The sequence below is a fragment of the Suncus etruscus genome, chromosome 7 (assembly GCF_024139225.1).
Source record: "Suncus etruscus isolate mSunEtr1 chromosome 7, mSunEtr1.pri.cur, whole genome shotgun sequence".
Classification (NCBI taxonomy): domain Eukaryota; kingdom Metazoa; phylum Chordata; class Mammalia; order Eulipotyphla; family Soricidae; genus Suncus; species Suncus etruscus.
Genome location: NC_064854.1, coordinates 107,698,999 through 107,712,546, shown reverse-complemented (window position 1 = coordinate 107,712,546; position 13,548 = coordinate 107,698,999). Strand labels below are relative to the sequence as shown.

The 13,548-nt window shown below is 39.1% G+C and overlaps 1 non-coding gene across 1 annotated transcript; it reads right to left on the bottom strand.

The window, feature by feature from the left end:
- Nucleotides 1-289: 289 nt before the first annotated feature.
- LOC126014656 (small nucleolar RNA SNORA22) lies at nt 290-419 on the bottom strand. The gene has a single exon (XR_007497663.1). It is a non-coding gene; the product is annotated as a small nucleolar RNA SNORA22 (small nucleolar RNA).
- Between the last annotated feature and the right edge of the window lie 13,129 nt (nt 420-13,548).

The window sequence follows — 13,548 nt, the reverse complement described above, 5'->3', positions numbered from 1 at the left end:
AAAACTGATTTTAAAAATACAAACAACTGTTTTTACTATGAAGACTTTAAGTGAATAATTTGTAAAAAATATTATATACTAAATTAACTAAATGCTTAGATTATTACAAAATATAGTTAAAGACATCTGATACATTTACACACTTAGAACTTAAGACCAAAATTGTATTTAATACTAGTTAATTTGCTTATAAAGTTTAGTTACTTTTATATATTCTTATAAAATTATATATAATATATTTTTTCATTTATATTATTTTTTCACTGCGACACAAATATACAGATTTATATAATGTGCTGATATTTTGAATGCACTTAAAATAATAGTTTTTTCAATGCAGAAATAAAGAACAACCATTGCTGTAGCACAAAGTTAAAACTAAGGGTACTATAAAGCATACTTAGGTGTTTACTGTGCATTAAATTAACTATATTGTTTAAAAAGGCTAACCGCATTATTTTTTACATAATTTTGTAAATACTTTAAAAATTAAAATAAAACTTTTAATAGAAATATAAGACTTAATTTTAACACTTTTGTGTTCGTTTGGATTTTAAAACACAAAGAAGTTTTTCTTTTACCAACATTTTGTTATCTGTAAAGTGACAGAATCATGACCTTGCTTTAAAATTTTCTGAGAGGCATGAAAAAAAATTTATTGCCTTTATCTTTCTGTTGCTTTTTAATGTTTTAATAATTACTTTACACTACTTAATGCACTAAACCTAATAACACATATTTGACGAAGTGTAGGGCTGACAAGGTGAAGCAGAGTTTTTCACTGATAACTTGGGGAGGGGCTAGCACAGTTAACAGCAGGAAGGTTAGAGGCAAATTATTTACAGTTAGCAGGGTGTAATGATATATATAAAAAAAAAGCAATCTTTTAAGATTAATTACTAATTTATTGGAATTAGAGGGAATGGCAACCGAAGAGGGGAGTCTGGGTTGCAAAAGCACCATGGGGATCATGGTTTTATTAATTGATTTGAGAATATGCAAGAGATGCTACTTTTCAGATTTCTTTTGAATAACAAAGATTGGGTATTTCAAGGTGAATTGGAAGGCTTAAGGTGGGAGTGGCAGGGCTTGAGCTGGCTGTTTTCCAAGGCTGGCAGGAAAGAGGCTGAAGGAGGCTGAGGGCTGGTTTGAACAAAATGTACTTAGTAAAGGGTACATTAGGCTCAGAAGTTTTAACAGCAAAGTGTAGATATTGCAAGGTTTTATGGCTTAGCAGATGATACTTTGTAATTATCCTGCTTACTGTGCCCTTAGAATTTTTTGTAGGCACTGCAGCAGTTTCTGTTTTATGGCACTTAGCCTCACTTTCATTAGTTTGTCTCTTTGAGTTCTCAAGAGGGGGGCCTGGCCGTGGAATTCAGTGGGCAGAGGACAGACAACTATAGATTTAGGAGGGGGGGAAAACGCCTGAAGGGCAGAAACCTGTGAATCAAGAGAAGCAGCCTGTTTTTGAAGGCTTAAGATTTGTTTAAGATTTTTAATTTGGCTAAGTAGTTTCATATCTATAGCTTTAAGAGGGGGAGCGGTGAGAGGAGGGAAATTGCCATGGTTAGGGACTGAGCGTTCAGGGCATTTAGAATTTTTTCTCCTGGGGCGGCGGAGGCTGCTGAGCAGGCGGGGGAAGACTTTCTCCATTAGGGAGAAAGACAGGAAAGGTAGCGCTGGTTTTTGAGCCAAGAGCATTATCAAGTTTGTTAGAGAGGTGAGAGACCATGGATGTAATTGTGGTGAGTTGGGAGCTTAAGTCAGAAAAAGGGGGGGGGGTAAAGGAGAAAGCAGCAACAGTTTGTTGCCGGTGTGGGGGAGCTGCTGGAATGCCGGCTCTGGGGAGCGACTTCCAGGCACAGAGGGCAGCAAGAGCCATGTTGGCAAGCTGGGACCTGGAAAGTGTGTGCTGTACCTTTAAGGTATGAAAAGAGGCGAGGCCAGCTATAAGAGCTTAGAGATTAGGATTCCTGCCTATTTGCAGGGGCTTTGCAATGAAAAAAAAAAAGTTAACTTCTCAAGAGACAAAGAGTTCAGCTTTTAGATTCTAAGCAGGAGAGCGTGTAAGGGGCTTGGGGGCCATAGGAGGTTACGGCTTGAAACGGCTCTTTGAGGCTTTTCCAATTAAAGGCTTTGTATTGTTGCAATTGCTGGCTAAGGAGGGGAGGGTGGTGAGGGGAGTAAAGGTTTTGGTGGAACAGGGACGGAGCTGAGGCTAGGGAAGTGAAGGGCTGTTTAGGATTTTGCACAGAGGGTGCAGCGGCCTCTTCTGTAGGGGTCTGGGTGCATAGAGCAGAAGCATGGACAGAAGTAAGGGAGGGATATAAATGAGAAGCATTAGAGAGATCTTTAAGAGCATTAGTTACTTTGGAGACAAAGGTAGAAGAATCAGTGGTGGAGGGAGGACAAGGGGAAGTATTCTCAGAGGGAGAAGGGAGATGAGAGACAGAATTAGAACGAGAGGGAGTCCTGGAACACTCACGGGACACTTGTTGTACATGAGATTCAACGGCATGGATGATGTCTTTGGCGGTTCCGGCATTTTTAGTTACAATGATATCTCTTAACAGGCTCCAATATTGGAACATAATTTTTTCCTTCTGTGAATCATCATTATTTACAAAATAATCACTCATTTCATGTCCTACTTTGTCCCAAGTGGACGCAACAATTTCTGGACAGGTAATAATAAACCAATGACATACATTATGAATAAACATAAGAAAATTACAAATATTCTTTTTGGTAACCTCTACATGTCTGGCTTTCAACTCAGACTGAATATCAATAATGAATTTAAGTTCAGTACTCAATGAAAACACCCATGGTAGCGTATCCTATGGGTGAAGCCCCAAAAGCCAATCAGGGGCGGTGATCGGAACGACTGAAAAAACTGCAGTTTAAATATTTGATTAAGGCTAACTCGTTTCAACGCCTACCCTGATGAGGTATATCCTGCGATTTACGAAACAGCTCCGGACTCGCCGACCCGTAGTCGTTCGGAGTGTGGCGGTGGTCTTCGAGCCCAGCGTTGGGCGCCAAAATGCGGGGTCCTGAAGCCCCCCAGGGGGGCCCGGCCAGCAGGAATTAGCTGGGAAGACTTCTCAGACAACCGCACTCCTATTTTGCTGGGTAGAAGCACAACCACACTGTAAAAAATCTGAGAGAGGTTAATAATAAAGACCCAAGGCAATGTCTCACTGCTCAAGGGCGTTTATTGAGGTCCAGCACCTCTTTAAATAGGGAAGGTGAAGGAGGCAGGCAAAAGGCAATGTCAATCATTCTTTTGGCATGAAAATTACTTCATTATTCCAAATAAGGCAAGTGGGCAATACTTCTTGCAGTATCCATGGAAACATCTTGTGACCTTCTAGCTGCATTTCTAAACTTTTTAACAGATATAAGGTGGGGGCAATGTTCTTACAGAAATAATTTTGTACAGACAATGTAACATATACACATAATAACTGCCTTGTTGACTCCGGAATGTAGTTGAGGGAGTAAGACCTCATTTCTGGGAATGGTACTGGGCCGTGTTGCTCTCCTCCGGGCTACAAGATTAATTATCTCCTGCAGCTGCACATTCCTTTCTCTTTGGCCCAAGAATTTACAGCAAGACTGCATGTAGCCTTTAGGTGAAAGGCTGGATTATGGCAGAAAGAACAGCAAAATGGCCTCAAACAAGTCACAGTCCCCAACACTTCCTTCCTTCCTTCCTTCCTTCCTTTCTTTCTTCTTCCTTTTTTTTTTTTGTTGCAGCATCTGTGTCTGGTTTTGGTATCAAGGTGATGTTAGCTTCGTAAAAACTGTTTGGCAGTGTTCCTGATTATTCAATTTCATGAAAGAGCCTGCAGAGCATTGGGTAGAAGTACCTCTTGAAAGGTTTGAAAGAATTCGCAGCAAATCCGCCTGGGTCTGGGCTTTTGTTTTTGGGAAGACTCTTGATGACCATTTTAATTTCCTCAGTAGTGATATGTCTGTTTTGATATGCAAGATCATCCTTGTTTAGCCATAGAAGATTATGAGTCTTAATCTGGTGTATTAGATTTCTCTCTCTCCATTTCTTTGTGAGTTTTGCTAGTGGTTTATTGATCTTTATTTTTTCCAAAGAGCCAGCTTTTGTTTTCAAATTATTATTATTATTATTATTGGATTTCCATTTCATTGATTTCTTCTCTAAGCTTTGTTATTTCCTTCTGCCTACTTATTTTTGGTGCCTTTTGTTGGTCATTTTCTAGTTCTGAAAGCTGTGTCATTAAGCTTTTAGTATAAGCCCCTGCTTCCTTCCTGATGTGTGCTTACAAGGCTATAAATTGTCTTCTTAGTATTGCTTTTCCTGTGTCCTATAATTCTAACATTTTTTTGTCTTCATTGTCATTCATTTCCAGGAATGTTTTAATTTCCTTTTTGTTTCATCTCTGGCCCACTGGTGGTTCAGTAGTGAACTGTTTAGTTTCCAGGTGTTAAAGTTTTTCTTTATTGTTCACATCTAATTTCATCTGTGGTTCATGTCGAATTTGTAGTTCACATCTAATTGAGATCTGTGAAGGTAGTTTGTACAATTTCTATTCTCTTGACTTTATGAAGATATGTTGCATGTGGTTTATCCTGGAGAATGACCCATGTGCATTGGAGAATTATCTCCATTATTATTAAAATTATTAGAATTATTAGAAACCTATATCCAGGTTTCTGAGGATGGAGTGCCAGATATATATATACTAGTCCATTTTCTTCCATTTTCTTTTCAGAGCCAATACATTCTTTTTTTTGTTTGTTTTTTTTTTTTTTTTGGGTCAAACCTGGCAGCATTCAGGGGTTACTCCTGGCTCTATGCTCAGAAATTGCTCCTGGCAGGCTCAGAGGACCATATGGGATGCCGGGATCTGAACCTTCTGCATGCAAGGAAAATGCCTTACCTCCATGCTATCTCTCTGGCCCCACCAATACATTCTTGTTGGGTTTCAACCTGGTTGATCTATCAAGAGGTGTCAGGGCAGTGTTGAGATCTCCCACTATTATTTTGCTGATATTGATATTTTTTTTCAGGTTTGTCAAGAGTTATATTAAATATTTTGCTGGTCCATCATTGGTGCATACATGTTTAGGAGTGTGATTTCTTCGTGTTGTACATATCCTTTGATTAGTGAAAAATGACCATCTTTGTCCCTTACAACTTTTCTGAGTCTAAAGTTCGTTTCATCTGATACTAATATGGACACTCTAGCTTATTTAAGGGTATTGTTTGCTTGGATGATTTTCCTTCAGCCTTTTATTTTAAGTCTGTGCTTTTTTGATTCTTCAAATGTGTTTCTTGAAGGCAGCAAAATGTTGGATTCTGCTTTTTGATCCATTTTGCCACTGTCTCTTAACAGGTGCATTTAGTCCATTGACGTTGAGAGAGATAATTGTCATGGGGATTTAGTGTCAACTTTGTGTAGAAGTTTGGTGTATTTGTTGGTCTTTCTTTCCTTAAAGTAGACCTTTCAGCTCTTTTTTATGGCTGGTTTTGAGTCTGTAATGTTTCTGAGCTATTTTTTATCCATGAAATGAATGTGCAGGCTTGCAAGAACAATTAAAGTAGTAGTATTCAAAAACACTAATTCTAGTTATTTAAAAAATTATAAGCAATGGAAGGGATGGTTGATTTGTCTGGAAAATGGTGGGTGAAGAGGTCTAGGAAGGGCCTGTCAGGTTAGCTGACCCTTGAGCCACAGTTTAGAATATTATGGCTTGGTAGATAGATTGGCAGAAGGAGAAGTACAGAGGTTTAAAAAATTCATGTTCAAAATGGAGCTGAGGGACCCAGAGAGATAGCACAGCACATTTGCCTTGCAAGCAGCCGATCCAGGACCAAAGGTGGTTTGTTCAAATCCTGGTGTCCTATATGGTCCCCCGTGCCTGCCAGGAGCTATTTCTGAGCAGACAGCCAGGAGTCACCCCTGAGCACTCCCGGGTGTGGCCCAAAACAAACAAACAAAACAAACAAACAAACAAACAAACAAAAAACCACAATGGAGCTGAGAGGTGGCTGGCAGCCCCTGATGATTCAGAAGGGACATGGCAGGAAGGCCTCCACTGCTCTAGTAAGGAGTTTACCTTTTGTCTTTTCAAAGGGCTGAGCAGACAGGCTCTGAGTCCTCTGACACTGTTGAAATGGATGTTCATGAACGGTGGGGCAGCAACTAAAATTTTTTTGGGGTGCAGGAGGGGCAAAGGATAAAGGAGGGCTAAAGAGATATTAAAAAGGAAGAATTAGCATAAATATGGCAGTAGACCAGAGGCAACTCCACATTGGGTGCTGGAGTAGGATGGGGGATCACCCTTGGTCACTAGCGTAACCATGTAGTGCTAGAAGCAGACCCAAGCCTCTATCATACATAGCTTGTGCTCCAGCAATTAAGCAATCCTAGCAGTCAAAGATGCTTTTCAAAGTGCTTCAGGGCTAGAGCCATAAGACAGTGGGTAGGGGTCTCGCCTTATGGACAGCTGACCCTGTTCAATCCCCGGTATCCCTAACCTGCCATGGGGAACTTTTTCATATGCTTAATCTCTTCAGTAAGTACACACCTACTTATTAGCTGTCACAGCACCAAATTCTGAGCGACTGTACTGACAGAGGAAGAAGACAGGCTAGAGTGATATAGTACAGTGGGTAGTGTATTTTCTTTTTTTTTAAATTAAATAAGTTCTTTAATTGAATTACCATGAGACACACAGTTACAATGTTGTTCATGATTTTCAGTCATACAATGTACAACACCCAGTGCACACTTTCCACTACAAATCTCCCAGTTTCCCTCCTGCCCTTCCCCTTGGCATCTCCCCTGTCTGCCTCTGTGGCAGACATGTTTCTTTTCTCTGTTTCATTCTCATTCCCTTTTTTTCCTTTCAGAAACTGTGGTTTGTGATATTGTTTCTGAAGGGGTATCATGCATGTCACTTTACCTCCTTTCAGCATCCAATTCTTGTCTAAGATGATCATTTCCAACTCTCATTATCATAGTGGTTCCTTCTCTGCCCTAATTGCATGCCCTCACTTATTTTTTTAATTTTTTTATTTTAAATTATGAGAACAAAAGATGCAAAGAAAGAGGACAAGGTAAAGTTACAGTGGAAGGACAATCAGCCATAACATAATTCTCAGAAGAAGTCCCCTTGCTGATATCTTAACTTTGAACTTTCAACCAAAGAACGTTAAGATAAATAAAACAGAATCCATGGACAATTACTTTGTCCCTCAAGTCCCCAGATTGTAGCACATTATAATATTTCTTAACAGCACACAAGGCAATTTAAAGCCATAAAACTTACGTAACTCCTTAAACATTAGAGGCATAGTATTTTTTTTTTTTTTTTGTGGTTTTTGGGTCACACCCGGTAGTGCTCAGAGATCATTCCTGGCTCCAGGCTCAGAAATTGTTCCTGGCAGGCACGGGGGACCATATGGGATGCCGGGATTCGAACCGATGACCTCCTGCATGAAAGGCAAACGCCTTACCTCCATGCTATCTCTCCGGCCCCGAGGCATAGTATTTTTTACATTTCCATGTACATGCATATTAGCTTAAGTTAACCTCAAATTTTAAGTGGGTGCATTTAACCTCAAATTTTAAGTGGGTGCATTTTAAGGATTAGAGTCAAAGGAGCACAGCAAAAACAGTGTTAGAGTGGCAATTGTTGTTTGCATAGGCCCACCAAAATATGAGAGGCATGGAAAGGAATAACCTTGGCCTAAATACAAAGAGATCCTACCCCTGAAGTTTCCTGGCATAAGACCAACTCTAGGCTTCAGGCAAGTTATCGTCCAATCCCAGACATTGTCCATAGTGCCAACACACTTTTCACACAGTCTCTGTTGTTGATGTCATGTTTCTGTATTAAAGATTCTGGAATCTGCATATCCTAAATTGAAGTCATGATGTGGAGTGTCTTCTCGTTTCACCTCACCATGAAAGGGCAATACAGGAAGCCCTGTCCTATAAGCAGGTCATTGTTAAGTCTTCTAATTGTTAAGGGAAGTCTCTTTTCAGCAGGACGATGTCTGAGCAGTGGTAGGGTCTTCTGTGGTAGAGGATTGCTTCCAGGTGATGTTATAGACAAACCTCACAATTAAGGGGTAGTGTATTTTCTTTGCATGTGGCTTAGATGGGTTCGATCCTTGACATTCCATGTGTTTTCCAAGCTTGCCAGGAGTGATTTTAGAGCACAGAGCCAGGAGTGAGTCCTGAGTGCTGTCAAGTGTGGGCCCAAAGAAACCAAACAAAAAACAGGAAGAGGAAGGAGAGAGCACCCTGAATCAGATAAAGTTGGGGGTTGGCATTCCAGAATTTAGCATAGATAGATCTTAGGGAGATTCTGAAGCAGGAACAGAATCACCCACAGTCCCTTCCAGTATCTTCATGATTTCCTTTATGACATATTTCAGATTGCTTTCTGTTTTATGGGATTTCTTTTCTTTCCCTAATGTCCTAGATAGCATCAGGTGAGATGGTGGTTAGTCCTGACCTAGTGCAGTACACTCAAATTTCACTGATTATACATGTAGTGAACAGGAGGGAAGGGAAGTTTTGTATTTGCTTTGATTTCAGAGCAGTCCTAGTTCACAGAACTAGAAAGAGTGAATAAAATTTCATATAGAACGATGAAGTTAAAGAAATCCTTTAAAACTCCAAGAGTGTTCCCCAATTATTGCCACTGCATTCAAAGGGAAAACCCAAATACTTTTCTTCAAGGCCCAAACTCCTTAGGTAGGGTTAGCTACTTCGGTGGAGTTTAGTCTGATCTTTCTACTTGACAAAACCTTATTATTATAGGGTTGACTTCATTATGATTAGGATTTGTGGTAGCAAAATGAATTGATAGATGGTATACTTTTTCATACTTGAGTGTTAAATCTCTAGTATGGTGATTAGAAACAATGATTGTAACAGAATCCTTAAAGATTATAAAAACAATAAATTGGGGATGGAGAGATGTAGTATAGGAGTTAAGGTGCTTGTTGAAATGCTCCCTGCATTTATGAAATAAGAAGGCACTGGTGAGGAGATTCGTCAAGAGACACTGAGTGTGGATCATAAATTGTCAGGTTTCAGAGATCACTGTCTTTTTTTGTTTGTTTTGCTTTGTTTTCTTTATTTTCTGTGATTTTTGGCTATTATATTACTCAGATGGCCTTTTCCTACCATTAAAACCTGTCATCCTCTCTCTCACATCCCCTCTCTCACAGGTTAGTTGACAAAACACTTAAAAAACACTCAGCCAAGAATTTGGTAAATGAGTGTTCCCCCCAAAAAAGTGTTGACTCGAGTTCTGTGCCTTATAAGTAATTAAATGTAGCACATTTTAAGAATATTATCATTTGGGAAGGGAATCAGTTCAGAAGATAAATTGAAATTCAAGCTTAGTGACTTTTTGTTCAGCTTTTCCCAATATTTTTGGGCATTTAAATGCCACATTGTATTGATTACAAAAATGAATAGTTAGGCAGTCACTTATCTATCTATGTACTTCCTGGAGCACTTTTGCCTTCTGTCATTTTATGTAATATTTCTAAATAACAGCTCTGATGTAGAAGTGGGTTTCACCATAGGTTGGCTTACAAATCGAGATTATAAAACAAGCCTCCTTAAGAGTCCAAAATTTTCTTTTGATTACTATAATAGATGAAACAATGATCCCATAAAGATGTCCTAGTTGCTGAAACTTGTGGATATGTTGCCTAACATAACAAAAGGGACTGTAGATATGATTAAGTTAACAATCTGGAGATGGGAAGAGTTCTTTTACTATCCCACTAGGCCTGTTATGATCACACAGAGGGATGCAGGAGTGATAGGGAGTTTTGAAGATGCTGTGTTTGAGATTTGAAGATTCCTGGCTTGAAGAATTACCGGTTGTCCCCTCCCCCAAACCAGGGAAATAAGTGTTCTCAGTTTAGCTTCCAGAAAAAATACTACTGGACTGACAAATTGATTTTAGAATAAGGCCCATGTTGGACTCCTGACCTCTACAATTTTAATAGAAATTATACTTTATTTTGTCGCAAAAAGTGGTAGTTTTGTTTTTTCTAACATTAGTAGGAAATTAATATAGTTACCATGAAATATTTATTTTGTCATTTCTAGAATTATTTTTAGTGGTAAGAACCTGTAAATATATTCATGGGATTTTTGTTGCCTCTGGTGAAGTCACAGCTCATTTTTGCTATGCAAAGACCCAGAAGTGAGAAAGCTATTTAAGGTTTGATCCTGTGTAAAATTTTGTGTGTGAATGACCTTTAGAAATAAAATCTAGAAGATTATATTTGTTTTTGTTGAGAAAACTTTCAGCTTACTATCTAGATTCCAGCTTATTTTCTCAGGCTAGAGAAGATTAATGTCTATACAAATTTAAATTTTTCTAAAACATAATAGATTTTTTTTTGGTTTTTAGGTCACACCCGGCAGTGCTCAGGGGTTATTCCTGGCTCCATGCTCAGAAATTGCTCCTGGCAGGCACGGGGGACCATATGGGACGCCAGGATTCGAACCGATGATCTTCTGCATGAAAGGCAAACGCTTTACCTCCATGCTATCTCTCCGGCCCCACATAATAGATATTTTAAGTGGAAATATTATAAGCAATGAAGTATGATGAACTTGTTTTTTGTATGATTGAATAAAATCTAAACCCAAGGAGAATAAATTAACATTTAGAAATGTTATCAACACCTGCTATTCCATTTATAGCCAGAAGATGGCAGAACTGACACAGAATTGACATTTTGAAGCGAACTATCATAATAGATTGGATTTTACATGAATATTTAATCTTAATTTGGAAGCATGCTTTCTAGCAAGAATTTAGGAATTACACACGAAGACGAATCAAGATATAAATGTTACCTGTTCCTTCAAAAAGCATCAGTATTGAGGCTATTCTGTGAAATTTCCTCATTGAGTTTATTAGGCAAAGTGCAAAATAGTGTTAGCTTGGAATGCTATTAAAATTTTTCTGTTGAACTTATTATATATTTGCATTTATAAACATGAGTTGAGCTGATATCGGACCTTAAGTAAAGACCTCCACTGATGTTTAAACTAGGGATAGTGGGGCCGGAGAGATAGCATGGAGGTAAGGCGTTTGCCTTTCATGTAGAAGGTCATCAGTTCGAATCCCGGTGACCCATATGGTCCCCCGTGCCTGCCAGGAGCAACTTCTGAGCATGGATCCAGGAGTAACCCCTGAGCACTGCCAGGTATGACCCAAAAACCACAAAAAACCCCCCACAAACTAGGGATAGTAATGAACCCATAAAGTATGACAAAATTTAATTTATAAGTTAGGAACAGTAAAAGAATAAAATCAGACACTCATAACACTGTAACAGTAAAGCTTATGTAAATGTGGTGGCTCTCAAAATATTATTTAAAATATATAAGCAAAATATTTTTATTGAAGAAAATTTAGAAAAGTGTGAGGGTGAGAGGAGAGTGGAGAACGAGGAGAGGAAGGAGAAAGAGTGAAAGTGAGTAAGAGAAAGAGAGAGAGATCTCTGGCATTATTTGAGGGTTTCCAGCAGGACTGATCCTGGGGTACTCAGTGCCCTGAAGAACCTATGCAACACATGCAACCAGTCCCTAGACATTTCCTTCCCTCCCTCCCTCCCTCCCTCCCTCCCTCCCTCCCTCCCTCCCTCCCTCCCTCCCTCCCTCCCTCCCTCCCTCCCTCCCTCCCTCTCTCCCTCCCTTCCTTCCTTCCTTCCTTCCTTCCTTCCTTCCTTCCTTCCTTCCTTCCTTCCTTCCTTCCTTCCTTCCTTCCTTCCTTCCTTCCTTCCTTCCTTCCTTCCTTCCTTCCTTCCTCTCTCTGTTTTGTTTTTTTCTTTATTATTGTATACATGCACTTAAGTTTGTCACACAATGTATGGATTGTCAGAAAAAAAACATCCTCCTCTCTATATCTTCTCTTTAATCTAGCAGTGGTCTTCAAACTTTTTAAACAGGGGACCAATTCACTGTACCTCACACGGTTGGAGGGCTGGACTATAGTAAAAACAAAAACTATGGACAAATTCCTATATATATATTTTATTTTGAAGTGAAGTAACAAAATGAGAACAAATACAATATGTGGCATGCGGGTCGTAGTTTGAGGACCACTGACAAAGGAATTCAGTGTTCTACTCAAACGTCCAATCTCCCATCCTCTATGCGTAAATTCTGGAAATCAAATAATTTACAGGAAAATAAAGAGGACTAATTGCAAAAATTCTTGAAGTCTTTGGAGATCTTGACTGTGATACAGGTGACAAGACAAATGCCCTTCTATGGTTATTACTTAAGCCCTTAATAAACAGTAGATTTATTGAAAAACAAACTCTAACACTGTTTGGCACAAATCAGTATCTTATTTTCATATAGACAGTTCCACCAAGGGAAGAGAGAAAAGACAGCAATATAAAATGTTTCTCTTCTGATCTCCCCAAATTCCCCCCCCAAAAAAAAAACCCCAGTCTAATGTCTGCACTGGCCAGCACAATACGCCAAATCTATTCTCAAAAGAGATATCAATCAAGCCGTGAAAACTTATGGATACAGCAGCTACACACCTGAAAACCTGTAGTTTCAGACACAGAGGCAGATCAAGTCCAGCCCTGTTGATACCATGTCAACTGCACCCACCACCCACAATCATGGTTTTGTCAATGACCCAGCTTCACCATTGGCCCTGCTTCACCACTCATCTATGTCTCTCTGCACATACCCATCTTACCAAAACTCCAGGTATGCTGTTTTTTTTTCTTAAAATATATTTTTATTTAAGCACCATGATTACAAACATGTATGTACTTGGGGTTCTGTTATAAAAAAAGAACACCCCCCCTTCACCACTGCAACATTCCCACCACCAGTGCCCCCCCATCTTCCTCCTCCTTCACCCTTGCTGGTATTCAAGACAGGCATTCTATTTATCTCACTACCATGGTCACGATATTTGTTAGTGTAGCCATTTCTTTTTTTTTTTTAATCATTTTTTTCAGAACCTAGAATTAAATCCACATCCTCACATATGCGACATAAGCCTTCTACCGCTGAGCTACATACCTGGCCTAAATTTACTAGCTTGTATTTTCTGAAATATAAATTCAAGAGGCATAGTATGATAGAGATGTCGGTATAAATACTTTTCATTGTCGCTGAAGACCACTAGGAGCAGTCAAAGCTGTGACTTTAGCCTCAACAGCTACTGGAGTCACATGAGTTACCAGATAACTTGTACTTTTTCTTACAGAGAGGCAGATATAGGTTTCTCTCTGTTCCCAATATTCTTCTTTAATACTTTCTGCTAGGCCAGAAAAAATCAAAAGTTCATTCTTCTGAACTTTCAAGATACCACGTCTGAATTTTAATACTTCAGAGAAGGAACTGAGGAAAGAGGGTTTAATCCTCACTCATGTTCTGGTTCACTTCCATAATGGAAATGAGTAATTGGTAACTAGAAGATCTAAAATTTGATGCTGTTAAACATTCCCATGATCAATATTCTAACTGTTGCACTGGT